Raw genomic sequence first — 17,847 nt, forward strand, 5'->3', positions numbered from 1 at the left:
TTGTGAGGCCAGGCTGGCAGCCAAGGGCAGAGTGTACCTGTTAATGTCAGCCACTGCCTGTGTGGAGACAGAGGATCAGGGCCCTACCATAGTCAGCACCCTGGTCTCCATCCACCAGGGCGTGCAGATAGGGGCACTGCTACTGCATGTGGCCCAAATATATATTTTGGTGACAAAGGCTTTATTTTGTGTATGTGCGTGTGAGGGAGAGGAGGGGGATTTAACCTTCTAAAAATCAGATTTCTGCATTCTCTTAACAAATCAGAGTCTGGCGGCACAGAGCCCTCCTGTGACATTCATGGGAGTTGGGGTGTTGGGGGAGGCACTATCTCAAAGGTCACATGATTGAGGTCTTGTGGTTGAAAAGAAAATCAGTCATGTGATGATTTGGAACAGAAGTCAGCAAACTGTTTTACAAAGGGCCAAACAATAAATGTGCTTGGCTTTGCTGGCCACACAGTATGTCATAATGGTGTTATGGTGCGGATGCTGCCATAGATGACACCTCAGTGTGAGTGTGGATTGGTGCTGATAAAACTTTATTTACAAAAAAGGGCAACTGTCAAATGTGGCCCCCAAGTCTGAATTTGGGAACCCTGGATCTGGGGAAAGAATCATTCAGCTAGAGGACCAGAAAGTACAAAAGGCCCTTAGGTAAGATGGATTTTGTAGGCTGACATTGCACAAAGGAGGTTCTAGTGTCAGAATCAGTGAAGAAATGTACAGTCTGAGATTATCTGTGCTTTGGATTCTGAAACTAAGTAGGAGGTACAGGTAGGGTAGAGATTTTTACACCCAAATCAATTCTAATATAGACAGAATCTTATACTTCTTTACAGTGTACTTGACCCAGAACTGACACTCACAAATGTATGGAATTAAAGAGGCATGGACTCAAACTATTTTGTTGTGCATTCATCATGTTTCAGCCCACCCATCTCACAAGACCTACCCTGTGATCATCTTCAATGTCTCAAGCCAGTGTCAAATGCCTGAAGTCCTTTCTGGATCACAGTAGAAAAAAGAGAAATAATAAAGTTTAGACAGAAAGTGTCTCACATGATAAAGGGAGCAATACATGTTAGTGAATAATAGCCCATTGTTATATAGTATAATTCTCTGAAAACTATGAAAATGTATTTGGTTTCCTTTACAATGTTCTCCAAATGTTTTGGTAACTGGAACATTCCATTTTGTGATTAAGAGTTAGTGTAAAAAATATTACATTACAATATTTTTACTGGTCATAGAGGAGGGGAGGGAGTATTAGGCAAGAGTGGAGCACTTCTCAAATTGAGGGAAATCTGAGAAGCAGTAGGGCTATGTCAGTGTAAATATGATGCTACATGCCCCAAATGAAACAGTGAGAAATTCACTGCCTTTTCTAATCTTTGTTTAATTATTTTAATTATATTCTCAGAAAAGCCTGTTTTATGCAGTCATATTTTTACCATGACTTCCCTGCCCTTTTGCAAAGAGGTGGTGGATCCCAAGCCCAGATCCTAGAATTCAGCAGTGTCCATGTGCCTGTAGCAGCATTGTCTTACTGGTAGCAGCACTGAATTACCTCTGTGCAGGACACCTCCTCTTTGCCCCTGCCCTCAACTCTCCATCCTGTACTCCCGCCTTCTGACCTGGGCAGCTGCTCTGCAACTGGCTTCCAGCTCTCTGGCTTCAAGGTGTACACTGGAGGGAGGGAGGAAGGAAGGGAGGGAGGGAGTGTGAGGTCAAACTGACTGGCTCCAATGAAGATCACTGCAGGATGGCTGTGTCCACAGAGTGGTGACGTACATGACCTCTTCCTCCAAGTTGTAGTAAAGTCCTTTGCTCCAACACTGTGGGCCTAGGGTGGGGCTCCCTGCATCCTACTCAAACCCTGTGCCCATAAATCAACCCTGAGCCATGTTCCCTTTCTTCCCTGTTGGTCAGTAAGAGACTCCTGGAGGGATGATAGGATTGTGAGAGCAATGACCTCATAATGGCTTAACCCACTGATGAGTCATAACTGAACAGGCTATTGGGAGGTGGGGCTCAGTAGGAGGAAGTTGGTCACTGAGATGTGACTTTGGGATTATATCTGGTCCCTGGCCCCTTCCTCTCTGGCTCAGTTTCACCCACCATGAGTTGAGCTACTTTACTTCATCACCCTTCTGCAGTGTCTCTGCTTGGAGCCAGCCAACCATGGACCAAGCCTCAGAAACTGTGAGCTCAAATGAACCTTTTGTCCTTTAAGCTGTTTATTTCAGGTATTTGGTCACAGTGATGAGAAAGCTGTCTAATACACTCTTGGAACCTGAATAACACTTACTAATGTCAATGTCTGTCACTTAACTATTTATATCCATAACATCAGTATTCTTTTAAAAGTAAATGTTGAAATTCTCAGAGTAGTCTTTAATGTAGATATTGAACTAGTGATGTGAACAGGTCAGGAAATATGCTAAAAAATTAACAGTTGATTTGTAGCTGACTGAATTTGGAACTCAATGAGTTTGTCTAGCCATGTTTTAAATCTGTTGATGTTTTAGTTTATCTTTCATTTTTGATTTTACACATAATAGCACTGGAGAAAGGAAGGTGCCCATGTTCGCTGGGAAAACGGCTGGTTGTGTATGAAATCCATATTAGAACCCAAATCTTCATAATTGTCTAACCACTGTTGATTTTATTGTACTGTATGGCTTAAACCCAGCATTAATGATGTGGGCAGAACAAAAAGACAATATTGCCAAATACGCCAAGTTCTGCCAGGCAGCCACTGCAGATATTATAGAAGCTCATCACCTGTAGGTTTTCTCAGTTGAGTGGAGTCCAGTTGTGTTGGGTGGCTTAATCCAATGGCTGCCATATTTCTCAAAAATCACCCATCACAAATATCTGGCTGAGACATATTTTGGTCTTATTTCCTATGTACACTCAGGGAGACAGAAGAAACTTGGCAGCTAGGTCACCACCACAAGTCACTGCAACTCAAGGAAGAAAATCAGAAGTCTGGGCAGGCCCAGAGGACAAGAAAAGCAATGTTGGGCCATGTCCTCCCACGGAAAAGAATTCCAGGGTGATATGGGACACAGAATGCTACGTATTAGTCCTCATGTATTGGATTATATCATATCTTATATTATGTCATGTCACATTAATATATAGCCATCTAGAGTGATGAGAATTGTAGGGCCTAGTATCCTAATCCCCTCAATGAAACCACTTGTAGAATCTTCTCCCCCATTTAAGACAAAAGGTCCTCTCCCATAGATGGTGTAGAGGTTGCCCATTGTCAGGACCCAACACGCAGGCTGAAATCTTTTTAAATTTGTTACCAAAATTTAAAAATGGGAAATGTAACACAAATACCCAGATTTCTAGATTCTCTTGACAACTTTGTTTCTGGACCTTTTGAACTCAGATTCTGCCCTGAGCAGTGGCCCAGCCTGGATGTTCGTCCTCTTCATCCCCTGTGGATGGCACGTGTGCTGTGCTGTTCTCCCTATCACCCTGGAGGCTTCATTTTTTATCTCTTCCTCCCTCCTTCCCTTCCCATTTTTTGCTATTTTGGTGCTGGAACCTCAACACATTTAAGTTTCAGTGAACAAAGAAAAAGAGACGCATGAAATTGCTCATTTCTACCAGGCCCTGGGTCTCTTGGAGCTCTTTAATCCTGGGCCCATGTGGTTTGTTCAGACCCCAAATCTGGTGGGAGCTAAGCAGGTAAAGGTCAGATTGGGGAGGGGCAGTTTCCAGCGTGCCCTACGTGCTTCCTTGTTGCTGATATTTCGTCAAATCAATGCCGTTTTGGAACTGTGCTGTCCAGAGTTTAATCTTTTCTTAACAACTCTCTGTGTTTAGGTTGCCTGAGTGAACTGAATGTAATTTCCTTGTACATATGTCAAGCTAATCCATTTGCTGTCACCTTGCATTTTGAGTCAAATCAAATATATACACTAATCATTAATTTATAGCAGGAATTCCATTATATCTCGTGGGATTAAAAGAAAGGCTTTGTTTTCATTCTAACATGTTTTCTGTGAGCACCACTTAATATCATGTTTGCTCAATGAGTTGAATAAATCTGGCTGCTCTCTCTGCTGCCAGGGTTATTAAGTATAGTGAGAATTGGAATGTCTTTAGTTTTTCCCACATTTTTTCTGGAAAAATTTTCAAAATGAAATATTTAGGTCATTAACTGAAGTAATCTTTGCCCTGAAAACTTCATTACAGAGTGGTTCAAATTATCTTTTGTGTTATTAAGCTGTCACTTAACCTTTTAAAAGAAAAGTACTGTTTTCATAATTAAGTGAAGGCCAGATCCTAGAAATTATTATTATAATTATTGCCATTAAGCTGTAGTTATCACATCACAAGAAATCTAGTCCTCCATATGTAATCCATGTCATGAGAATGTTACTCTTTTCATAAAGAATTGAGCTTGGTGGGCCGGGGATTTAGCTCAGTGGCTTCACTGCCTGCTGTACAAGCGCAAAGACCTGAGTTCGATCCCCGGGACCAAAAAAAACAAAGAATTGAGCTTGGTGGGCAAACTGCAGGGGCCTCCAACCAGCACGCTTTTGCATAGATCAAGCTCTCTGCTGGGGCAGATGAATCTCTCCAGGTCTCTGTACACACACATTTCCTGGGGCCACTGGTTCCTGGGGTTTTTCCTCCAAATGACAGCAGCAGGTGGCTGCACAAGGGGACATGGAGGAGGGCAGGTGTTTCCGAAGTCCTCCGATGCTGTCCTTATTGTCCTCTGATTCCAGCACAGGTGCAAGCAGTAGGACAGAAGCTCTGCACACCTGAAATGTATTGAATACTTGTGTCAAAAACATGAGCAGCCCAGTTCACTATACAGCATCAACTATTTCCCCTCCTGGTACTGTGATCACGCAGCTGACTGAGAGCTGTGGCTCCTGCCTCTGGCCAGTGTCTTGAGAGGGGGCCACACCACATAGCTTCAGAACTTAGCGTACAGTTTCTATGGAGCTGAACGTGTGTTATTTTTGCACCATCTCTAAGTGGAAAGCTTGCAAATCAGACCACTGTAAATTGAGAGCATCTGTACATTATTCGATCTTCATGGCTACCCAGGGTAAAGGCCTTGATCTTGTCGATTCTACTTCCTTGGGCAGCAGTCAGTGCACTTTCTGTGCCCCAGCTGTACATCTTCATACAGGGCAGCTTCTTTGTGAACACAGGGTCCCCTTAGCCCAGCCATTGAATTTTTCTACTTCCAGGGTCAGGGAGATGTGACCCCCACTTGCTAGGTAGCAGCTCACACTGGGAAAAACTTGCAAATATCAGAATTCTGAAATAAAAGAGCCTCCCACAGTAATTCAGCCTTATCAACCCTAACACTTATTAGCGCTTTCACCAATGGGGAGAAAGCCCTAAAGAATTAGTTGCTCAAGTTAATGTGCAGAGAGAGCTGATCTTCCTTCCAAAGTTATTTCTCCAAACAGGAAAAGCAGCAGCATTTTTTAAACAGAATCTAATCTTCACTCACACATCTGGAAGTGCAAACTCCCATCAGGTTTCTGGTTATTATAAGATACTAATAATGGCACAGCATAAGAAAGGAGTTATATTTAGATGCACCATTGTTCAGAAATGCAAGCTCCCCTGAGTTGGATGATTCTGAATGACTTTGATGCCCAACATTTTGCCCCCTGCAACAGAAAAACTTACTTGAAAGTGCTGCTGTCGATGGAAGCCAAGGTGAATTGTGTGCTAATTGAGATTTTATGTTCTTGAGTTTTCTGGTTTGGGCAGTACAGAATTCTACCTGCTCTCCAAGAAGTGGCAGTACATATCAGGGTGTCATGCTTGGCCCTCTCTCCTCATAGACTTCACAGCCTGATCCCAATGACTGCATCCATGAAGCTCCCAGGGACTGGATTTCCCCCTAGTGTGACTGATCCACTTCCTCAAGCGCTGTCTTAGAACATACCTGGTGCTTGACTGTGTTCGTGTTTACCTTAAACCCACATCCTGGTTACCGGAAACGCCTGAAACATTACCGGAGACCTCTGCAGTAGACTCCAGTCTCCTAGTCAGTGTATGATGCAAGTCTGAGTAAAAACCAAAACAAACTAAAAGGCAGAACTAAGAGAGACAGAAAGTGGGGAATCAGGACAACTAATGCTGGTGCAACCAACAAAGATGCTGGCCAGTCCAAGCCACTGGTTTTTACTGGTAATCAACTGGGGTAAAGGCAAGCTATGTGCAAGGGTAGCACTACGTGTAAAGATATGTGGTCTGTGCAGTTTCTATGGAAATTAATGGAACTAAGGCTTGTAAAGGGCAAGACAAAGCATTCTAGATTTAGGAACAGAATAGAGAAAATATATGTAAGAAAGTTTTAGTTATAGAAATGGAATTTGAGTGCAAGTTACTCTGACCTCAGCATACAGGCTTCAGCCAGACTCACTTCTATAAACAAGCCAATTGTGGGGTTAGCTCTTCACAGCCTGCACTCCTTACAGCCTGCTTTGGGCATAATCAGTATTGCAGTCTCCCACACCTGGTGGTTTGCTAGAGAGCTTGCATTTCTTGGTTTCCTTGATTCAGGCTATGCTTTGGAGATATCTCCAGGGTGCTCCTGGGATGTCTAGTTCATCCCCACTGGGGATCCACCTGACGGAGCTCTCTTGCTGCTCTAATTTCTATTTTTAAAATTACTTATACTTTTGTTAGTGCATGTTTGCAGTGCATAATGATTACATTCATTGTGAGGAGTTGGTACATGTACATAACACATCTTAATTCTTTTTTATTCCCTTCTCCCTTCCCTTCCTCCATCATTAGATTCTTTTCCCACTTGCAAAATTGTATCTTCTTGTTTCCTATTGTCTATTTTTGGTTTTGGTATTTAAATTATTTGTACTTGGGTTTTCTTATATAAGAAAAGCCATGTGATATTTAACCTTGTGTGTTTGATTTATTTCACTTAACATTATGGTCTCTAGGTGCATCTGTATTCCTACAAATGACTGAAATTTATCTTTATTTATGGCAGAGTAGTACTCCACTATATGTAACTACCACATTCTTTTTACCCAGTCATTGGCAATGGACATATGGGCCACTTCCAAGATTTAGCTGCTATAAACATTATATGTGTGTATCACTGTAATGTGATGTCTTTAACTCTTTTGAGAAGATACTTGGAAAGGGAATAACTGGGTCAATAGGAATTTCTAGTTTTAGTTTTTGGAGACATCTCCATACTAATTTCCCTAGTGGCTGTATAATTTACATTCCCACCAAATATGTAGAAATGTTCCTTTTTCCGAATAGCCTCATCACCATTAGTTATTGTTTGGTTTCTTGATGATAGCCATTTTTTTTTTGGAGTAAAGTAAGATCCTGGTGTTGTTTTAATTGCATTTCTCTAATGGCCTGAGATGTTGAACTTTTTTGCATGCATTTATTGGTCACTTGTACTTTTTGTTCTGTGAAATATCTATTCATTTTAGTTGCCCATTGTTTGATTGTTTTTTATTTTGGAGTTCTTTATAAGATTTTGTTCTTTATATATTCTTAATAGTAGTCTCGTGTTTATGGTGTAGCTGGCACACATCATAAGAATGGTTTCTGTCCACTGACTCAGGAAATTTCCCTGTCCACTGGCTATGGTGACATTTCAGTGGCTCAAACAGGTCTTGTGTGCAGACTGACACTACATTTGCATAATTACTTTTGAATTGGTATTTCAATCAGTGAAACATTCAAAACTCAAACTTTTAAATTTACATTACACATATTAATATTATATTTGTAAAGATAATAAATTTCACAATTGAAACCAAGTTCATTAAATATCACGAATCACATAACAACATTGTGGTGAATGGCAGACCACACACGTGGCAGCTGTCCCCTGGGTTAACATCACCTTCCCAGCTTGTGAAAGTGACTCTGGTGTTTGTGTGACAAAACTGCACAAAGACCCTGCTCCTAGAATCATCCCTGTCTGCAGACAGCATGTGACTGAACTTTAAACTGCAGCACAATCTTAATGTTTTCATTTCTTTTAAAGTTATTCCAGTGAGAATAAAACTATACAGATATTTAAGTGGTCCTTGCAAATGTAATGTATTAAACTCTGAAACAGAGTGATCTCAAGTTCTACTAAACACACCAATGTCCATGGATTTGGAGGGCAATTATGTTGGGTAAAGAAGCCAGACACAAAAAGACTGGTGCTGCATGACCTCATTCATATGTGGGATATAAAAGAAAATGATCTCATACCAGTTAAGGATAGAAAAGTTCCAATCAGAGACAGTAGGGGCGGGAAGATGGGAAAGTTCGGTGAGTGGGTGCTGTGTCACAGCTGGGCACCAGTAGTCCTACTGCCTCTCAGTTAGGTGACCACAGGTAACGGTCTGACTGCATTTTTCTAACAAAGCTTCAAGATAGGCTTTTGCTAAATGTTTGAGGAGATAGATATGTTTACACAGATGTAAACATAATATAATGCATGCACATATTTAAACATCGCAGGTACCCCATAACCATGTATAATTCTTATGCATTAATTTTAAAGAGTTTAAAAATAAATGCAATCATCTAACACATAAATAAATGAAAACATGCTAATAACGCTTAAAACTTGAATGTCTTTTGAGCCTATCAACTTTAAAACCACAGCCTAATATTATTTTCTGAGTTATGTATTTTGGGACCACAATGCTAATCTGTCACAAATATTCAAAGACAGAATGTACTACAATTGCACCATGACAGCATAAAAGCATTAACAAAACCTTGATTCACTTCAGTATCTTGGTTCTAAAGTCTACATCTCCTTCGTAGGAAATGACCGCTGTAGGAATAATTTTACTATTTCTGGTAACCAGGGATACTTCCCCGAGCAAACTGGGGCTTACTACTCTAGAATGATCAGATTTCTCTCCTCAACTGGAGATGATTGTGTGTCGGCTGGAAGTCTGAGTGAGACAGGAACTGGCACTGTAAATGTCCCAGGGGATTATTTTGGCCACCAAGAAATCTGTAATCCTTACTTCAGCCTGGGTTCTGCTTCTACGCCATCCTTGCCTAGCTCAGCGGGGCTCTGAGTCTGTGTCCCAGCAAGCCCCCTCTAGACTGAAGTCACGCAGTGGCCCAGTGTGATCTGATCATGATCTCTGCTGCCCAGACTGCTCATCCCTGCTTGGAACCAGGGAATCGACTTCCTGCTCTTCCTGTGCTGAATTCGTCTCCATCCTTCCAGCCTATCAGGTCCCATGTAATTACGTCACTCACATTTATTCTGTTTTCTTCTACCTAAAAGATTTTTACTGTCTAAGGTGCTTTAAAAAGATGATGACAACCCACCATTGTTATTTCTAAATCTTAAAGAAAACAGTTTTCTGCTTTTGACTATTTTTCACTACCTTTATTAAATCCATCAAACTAAATGACAGATTTTTAAAATGTATTATGAATGACTCTTTTTAATATCACTATACCTGCTATTACTGCATACAAACGCTGTTGAAAGTACTTTACTAGTATGTTTTCTTTTTAATATATTCTGAAATAGCTATGTAATAGATTCCCTTTTTTTCGAATATCTGCACTATAAATATATGTACCTGATTTTAAATTGTCACTGGTGATTTTGATTCATGCTATTCTTTGTATCTTGAGTGTCCCCCAAAGGCTGATGTCTTGCAAGCTTACCCCCAACCTATCCTGATCTTGGATGGTAGTGGCACCTTTAGGGGTTGGGGTCTCATGGAAGGAAGTTAGGTCATTGGGGTGTGCCTGGAAGGGACACGGGATTCTGGCCACTTCCTATCTCTCTCTGACTGCTTCCTGGCCACAATGAGGTGAGCAGCTTTTCCCCACCACACACTCCCACCAGGATGCAGTGCCTGGCCACTAAGCTAAAAGCCAGGAGCCAAGTGACCATGGACTGAAACCTGTGAAACTGAAGCCAAAGAAACCCTTTCCTTCTCATCAGTTGATATTCTCAAGTATTTTGTCACAGAGACAGAAAGCTTACACAGCACAGAGTTAATACATTTTAATAGAAATAAAAATATTTATATATAATAAATACCTCTTAGATATCAAAATCTACTGCTGAAGTTGATATTCCCACAAGCTCTACCTGGATTAGTGTAATTGATTCCTCAGTGGAGTTCTTGCTTCCAATTATATCCCTCTCCCATTCTCTTTGCTTCAAGAAGATGGCTATGAATTTCATATTTTTGAAAAGTTTATCCTAATATACAACTGAGTTTGTTATCCACTCTTTAACCTCTGGAAAGCACTAATCTGTTTTGTACAATTTTTCCATTTGCAAAATGTCACATGAGTGAAATTATATAGCATGGAACTCTTTGGGATTGACAGTATATTCTTTGTTATAGTTGAGCAGTATTCCATTGTATGGAATAATCATAATGGACTCAGCTATTTTCTTCAAAGAAATCTGGGTTGCATTTTAGTGTCTAGATACCATGAATAAAGCTTTTATTAGCATTTGTATGTGTATTTTTGTTGGAACAGATGTTTGTCTTCATTTCTCTGAGATAAATACAATGGCTAGGTTATTTGGTATTTGTGTGCTTAGCTTTTTAAAACAACTAGCAGAAACTTTTGGAGATTAAGTAAGATATTGTTCATAAAGAATCTCTAACAAAAGTATAATATGCTTATCATTACTGATTACTATCAGTATCAGAAATAACACAGAGGACTTTTTCCCCATTCAAGGTTTGTGACTGAGTCCTTGATCGCCACCTGGTGGCTACATGCTGCAGCCATTCCCTTTCTAGCAGGGAAACCACACTGGTGAATTACTTTTTCTCCGGATACAAACAGGAAAAAACAAAGGCACCAACCGATGAAACAAAAACCAGAATCAAGTGACTGTCCTGTAGCCCCGTAAGTGAAGATACCAAGAACTGCTGTGGATGCCTTGGCTCTGCGCCTGAGCTCAGCAGAAGAATTGGTGGAGAGGACTTCCCTTATTCTGTCCTGAAGCATCTCCAGGCTTCCGCGGGTAATGAAACGAACTAGTTAGTCCTTAACCTGAATTAGTAGTGTTGTATGCTCCTAACCTGCGGGACTTTGTAGGTGGATAATGTCCAGTAACTAGTTCTTAAGTGAAGACACACATGAGGTAAACGATATTAACAACATCTAATGAGTATTGGGCAGTTGGTATTTATCAGAAGATGCTCTAAACACTTTGCATCTATTATCAGGATAATTTATCTTGAGAACTGTAAGCCAAGGGGATTTGCTGACTATGTGGGTGCCCCATGAAGAATTAAGCAGCAAATGGGCCAGGGATTTAGCTCAGTGGTGCCGTCCCTGCCTCCCAAGCTCAAGGTCCTGAGTTCGATTCCCGGTACCAAAAAAAAAAGAAAAAATTAAGTAGCAAAAATAATCAGGGAGGTTAGAATGTGCTTGTCCCATACACTGCAATGACCACAGTGACCACTGCCCAGGTCCTCCTGCCCATTCCCCTGCTGCCCCGCAAGCTGTGACGACTCTTGGCAGCTGAGCCGGGTTAAGGCAGCTCTCTGGTCTGAACCAAGGAGAGCTGAGAGGGAAGAGCCGCCTCTGCTCCGCTGCCCTCCTGGGACTGGCTGGCTGTGCTGCCTGTCATTCTCTCTCTGTCCAATCCTCTCCCCTCATTGCCTCACATCCTTGTTTCCATACACTCCCTAGTGCATCTCCATCCTACATACAATGTGCTCTCCTGCTTTTCCTAGGAACTTGCTTATTACTTTCAAATGAGAATCTTCATTACAGAGAAACAGCTGGTGAGTGTGACCAGGAATCTGTAGACACGCTCGAGGAGCAGTCTGCTCAGCCCAGCAGTGTGTTTACACATGCAGCTAATTCTGTACAGGCTAAACATGTGTCCTGGGAGCTCGCAGGTCTCAGAGCTCAGAGAGCCTTCAGTTTTAAATCTGTGCCTGAGGCTGATAAAGCACAGGAGATCAATTTGTGTGCACTGCTGACTGGAGGGGGGGTGGTGGTTCAAAGAAGGATTTCAGTCGTGTCATCTGCTGAGCTATCTAGATAAATTTTAAAGTGAGCCAATTTTTGTAACTTGGTGCTACAAACAAATGACAATAAATGGACACAAGGATCCTTTCCTTTTTTATTTTTGTTTTTTGGTACCGGGGATCGAACTTGGGTCCTTGTGCTTGCACAACAGGGGGTGAAACCACTGAGCTAAATCCCTGGCCCAAGGATCCTTTCAATTCTCAAAGCACTGAGAGATTTCAACCCAAGTTTGGGAGATGCATTCATACCATAGCAACAGGCCTGACAGCTCAGGAGAAATTGGCAAGACTGGGCCAGGGTGGCATTTGCATATTTGAGAGGAAAACTGATCACTAGTCACCGGCACGTGGACATGGCACTGTAAGGAAGGAGACCTCTTCAGAGTTCAGTGGTGAGAACTTCACAAAGTAGACAGGCCTGTAGGCAGAAGAGCAGAGCAGTCTGGGCCTCCTGGTTTACCCGACTGCCCAGCATGAGGTAGAGGCTGTGTTTTGTGTGACTCCAGCTGCAGGGTACAGGACTTCCAGAATGAAATGCTGAGAGGCAGGTCTCTTACTGTGGGAGGTGAAGGCATTTGGGTGCTCACTTAGCTCTTAGCTGCCTTTCCTCCCTTTCCTTCTCAGCCCCCTCCCCTCCCTGGGCCATTACCCGGCTTTGGAGCCCTGGAGGTAGCATCCATCACTGTCGCCCTGGCTCTCATGCTCTGCTTGGCATCAGAGGCACCCAATCCATTTTGGCACAAGAGTGCTCTCTGTCCACCCAGCTGGGTCTGGCAGCTCTTCGGTGCCCAGAGATAACCCAGTCTTGCCCCATTTGCTCCCAGGGATGAGGGACATCTCAGGGGAGGAGCAGGTTAGATACAGGCATGGACCCACTGATGTCTCTCTTCTGAAATGAGACCTGACAGGGGGAAGGGGGAGAAAAGTAGAGGGAGCATTTGCTATTTTTAAACAGGACATTCTTCCCACTGTATGATCTATTACTTGATGGAAGAGAGAAACATTCTGGGTAAAATGGATCGGAATGCACAATGCAGTGTTTCTCCATGGAACTCTATTTTTAACTGGAGCCAAAATTAGAGTCCTGATTTGATCAATGAATCATGATCACAGCAATGTGTTTTTGACTGCCTTTTGGATTTATCATGCCTATTAGAACACTATAAATATATATATATATATATATATTTGCAGAAAGAAAAAAAATGCATATAAATACACACACATGAATGCAAATATATATATAAATACAATTGCAGAAGGAAAAATACATATGCAATTATCTTGCTACCTCCACTGCTCTCCTTCCATGCACCTTTGAAATTAAGCAGACATGGCATCCCTGTATGAGTCAGTGGGATGTGGCGAAGTCCAGGCTCTCAGCATCCATCCTCCAGAGCACGTGTCACATTTCTTCGGGGATCCTCGTCCAATCAACATGATTACCAACAGTGAAGCATGACCATGCTCTCACCCTGTGAACAAAATTTTGAGGGGGGCAGAGGGGAACGGGATGCAGGCTCTTTATTCATAGCGTAGAGTCCTTTGTCTTAGTTGGGTTTCTGAGATGATTCCAGTAAGGAGCACCTCCGCCTCCCTCCAAGGTGTGGGATAGGTTCATATGTGAAATATAAAAGCAATCACGTCTGGTCCAGGTGGAGGCCAAGCTCAGGGTACATTCCAGGAGAGGGTTTTCTAACCCTGAACCCCAGAGCTTGCTAGCCTTATGTGCCTGGCCCCAGAGAGTGAGGGTCCAGGGCCGCAGGACAGCAGCAGCTCTCTCCTGATGGGCAGTCCTCTGAGAAGGGCCAGTCAGTGGGCTCACCCTGACGCTCTTCCCCACTTCCCCAATCACAAACAGCTCCATGCCGCCCAGGGACATCACCCCCACCTTGTCTGCCTCTGCCCAGTCTGCAGGATCCTCCTGCCACTGCAGTCCGTCTGCCTCCGCCACTGCCCTCCTGCCAGAGCCCTGCGGTTGGTTAGCATAAGGAAGGAAGCTTTTACAATAAGACAAAATAAATACAGTTTGCAAGATTATTCTTTGTTGCTCAAGAAAAGCTAAGGAAATTCAGAGGGTTTAGTTACATTTTGAATAGACTGGAAAGCCAGAGCTGTAGAGGAAATAGGTGAATTAATATTTCTGCCAATTATCCTTTCATATCAGAGCTCACTGTGCAGCATCTTCACAAGCCTCCTATTGGTGGCTTCATTTCCAGAAAATTCAGATAGAAGGGGCTGAGATGCTAGGAATTCCCAGGTCCCATACAAAGGAAACAGAGCAAGTAGCTGGTCCAACTGGTTTTACAGGCAGCAGGGCAGATGTGGCTTATCTCTAAGGGAGGTCTGTGAATTTCCATCCCTCCCAGACAGCAAATTTCTGTTAGATGATTCTTACTCACCAAATAATTGTGTTTGGATCTGGTCCTAACTCCCACACAACTCTAGAAGTGATGCTATTGATGGCCCCATTTATAAGCAAGAACGACACTGGGGTGTGGAAAAGGTAGAAAAATTGCTCCAGGACTCCAAGCTTATAGAAAAATGCTACAGGATGCAAATCAAAGGAGTGAAACCCCAATCCAGCTTTTCTAATCCTATACTCAAACCTTCGGGTTGTACTGATCTGCCCTGGCTTTTAGCCCTGAGGACAATATTCCAAGGGAAAATTGGATTCCTAAATAGAGACAGAATTTCTGAGTGGTCCAGGGCACCCAAGTGTGAATTCTGTTCCCTCGCTGATGGGGGACCTTGTGAAATGCATTAAATCCTAGAAAGCTCAGTCTCTACCTCTGTACTCTGATTAATGATATCAGCCACCATGGTGAGAGTGTCCTCATTTGGATGAGTTAAGTACGTAGAAAACCCTGTGTTGCAGACATAACACAAGCTCGGGTTCAGTTTTAATGAGCGTCCTCTGTGTCTGCATCACAAACCCAGGCAGTGTGTCCAAGGTGAGGATGCATGTTTGCCGGGGAAGACTCGGGACCATGCTCACCCTGAGCCCTGCTGTACGGGGAGAAGCGTCTGTGGGGTTAGACAGCTGACCCAGGACATGCCACCCAGCACTTCTCACCTGCCTGCCGGGAACAGCAACCAGAATGCCCTGTCTTTACAGAGTCCCAGGCAGCCACACTCCTTCCAGGACCAAGGAACCCCTTCGTATGCAAATACAGCTCCAGGGTGATGCTTCCAGAAGCAAAGCTCTGCTGTGGGAGGGCTGTTTTCTTCATCCACTCTAATCTCTGGGTCCACATTATTCCAGGTAGGCATAAACCTCCTTGTCTGTGGCTCTATGCAATTATTCTTTGAACTGACACTGGCTGAGAACCAAGTTCTCCAGCCAGGAGACAGCAAATGCAGCGCTGTCAGCTCTGTTAGGTCGGCAGAGGTCAGTGTCCATGAGAGAGCAGGACCTTGGCCTCAAGGGCCGTGCAGCAGAAACGGAACCCTGCTTCATGGCTCCTTCATGCTACTCCTCTGAAGGGTGCCACTTCCTGCAGGCACACCACGCCCGCTGCAAAGAGGAAATCCTGGTGCATTCCTGACCTGCTGGATGACAGGGCATCTGAAGATGGCAAAGGGCATGAACAATGAGAAACAAGACAAACCACTGACTCCACTTATGTTGGAAATGCTTGCTTCAAAAGTTGTGATACATGAAGTAGGCAAAGATTTCTTAAGTTTAGTTCATGAAACAATAGTAAATTGGACATCATTAAATTTTTAAAATGCACTTCCAAATTCATCATTAAAAATAAAATTCACGAACTGAGCATATTAAATACAGCATTTACATCTAGAATACAGAAAGATCTGTGATAACTCAATAAAACATAGGCACACTCACAAGTGCATAACCAAAGTACTTCACTCAGGTTTCACAAAACAAGATGCATGAATGGCCAATAAGTACTTGAACAATGCTTATCTCTATGAGTGCAGAAATGCAAATTGAAACTACAAGGTAATACCACTGCACACCTCCTAGAATGACTCACAGTTAAAATACAGTATTACCAAGCCTACTGGATGTGAACAACTAGAATCCTCAAACATTGAAGTTGGACCATTATAAATGGCACAGTCACTTGGGAAATTATTTTGCTATATATTAGGAAGCTTCACAGAGTTACCTTCTGATCTGGACTTTTTTCCTTCTAGGTATTTACTGAAAAAAGAAGGAAAATTTATTTTCACACAAGTGTATGTACACAGATGTTCACAGCAGCTTATTTGTAATATCCAACCATTGCCAACAGTTCAAATATATATAAATATGCAGATGCAGGCATATATTGCAGAACTACCATACCTCAAAAATCACCCAGCACTGAAGAGAAATAAATTATTGATACACATGACAACACAAGTGAATCTCAAAGACATATAACTGAATGAAGCAAAAACCAGGTGGTAAAAAAGTGTATAGAAAAGATGATTTCAGCATATTTGAACCCAGTATTTATGATAGAGATTAATAACTAGTAGCCTATAGTTAAGGTACCTGATCAAAAGGACCCATGGACTTCTATAACAAGGGAAATGGCATCTTCACTTGGTGGTGGTTTCATTGTATGCATTTGCTAAAACACAGTAAACTATATAGCTAAAATCCGAGTGTTTTATTACATGTAAAATAGATTCCAATAAAGTTGATTACTATAAATGCCATATTGATGAGAATATAGAACCAGCAGACTTTAGTGTTATATATATTGGTTAATTGCATGCAAGTCTGGTGTTAGGGAACCTGGGTTTAACTATCACCTTTATCACTCACTGGTCCTTTTTTTTTTGATACCTGGGATCAAACTCGGGTCCTTGTGCTTTCATGGCAGGTGGTGGAACCACTGAGCTAAATCCCCGGGTACTCACTGGTTAAATAACCATGTGTAAGGTCCCTCACGTGTCCAAGGCCCAATTTCTTCATGTTTAAGATGGGGATAGTAAGAATGTCTATCTGATAGGAGAATTCTAGGAATTAAATGCAAAAACTCATAAAACACTTAGTACAATTTATTTCACTTAAGAGTATCACCTCAATGTGCATCCATTTCGCTTTAAATGTCTCTACTTTCTCATTCTTTATGGCTCAGTAGTATTCCACACATATGCAGATACCAAATAGTTTCTCTGGTATGAGAAACTAAAAGTGTAAATAAGGATCAAAATATAGAATAGATAATGTGAAATAGGAAGAATGGGTCTAAAGGAGTAGGGAAGTGGGAGGGGTAGGGGAAAGAAAAGAAGGGAAAGGAAAAAATATGAGAAAAGGACAAAATGGAAACAAAGTCTCTGTAAATAGGAAAGGGTGGAGGGGGTGAAGGGAGGGCAGGGAAAGGGGAAAAAATAAGAACCAAGATACGTCATGTAAAGGTACAAATTCCCAATGATGAATGTAACTGTACTGTATACCTAAAATGTACCAATAAATTTAATGGAAATAAAATACTTAGTACAATATCTTATCAAACAATAACTCAATCCAACTAGTTATTGAGAATGTTTGTGTCATGTCATGCTTAAAAACATTTGGAGATTTAGGAGCTGTAGATCTAAGAGTTTGTCAGAACCATACTGAACTGAGCAGAATCTCATCCACGTAGGTACGGGACAGTGGTGAGCCACTATTTAAGGATCTGCTGCTGAAATTTGATGGATCTATAATCTGTGCTGAGATTGAACATTACATCCTTGCAGAAGTGGCGAGTCAGCCAGATCTGAGATTTTCTTCAGCAGCCCCACCTCTGCTGTACATAAGTCCAGAGGTGCCTTGCATATATGGGAGGAGAGCCTATAGGCGTGATGAAATGTC

At 42.2% G+C, this 17,847-nt stretch overlaps 1 long non-coding RNA gene across 1 annotated transcript; it reads left to right on the top strand.

Annotated features, from left to right (window-relative positions):
- The first annotated feature begins 1,888 nt into the window (after positions 1–1,888).
- LOC110348933 (uncharacterized) lies at positions 1,889–16,822 on the top strand. Its single transcript, XR_002394586.2, has 3 exons — positions 1,889–2,202; positions 10,723–11,011; positions 15,148–16,822. It is a non-coding gene; the product is annotated as an uncharacterized LOC110348933 (long non-coding RNA).
- The last annotated feature ends 1,025 nt before the right edge of the window (positions 16,823–17,847 follow it).

This window comes from Heterocephalus glaber, unplaced genomic scaffold, assembly GCF_053883595.1.
Source record: "Heterocephalus glaber isolate CG9 unplaced genomic scaffold, H.glaber_assembly_v1.0 deba00001687, whole genome shotgun sequence".
Lineage (NCBI taxonomy): Eukaryota > Metazoa > Chordata > Mammalia > Rodentia > Bathyergidae > Heterocephalus > Heterocephalus glaber.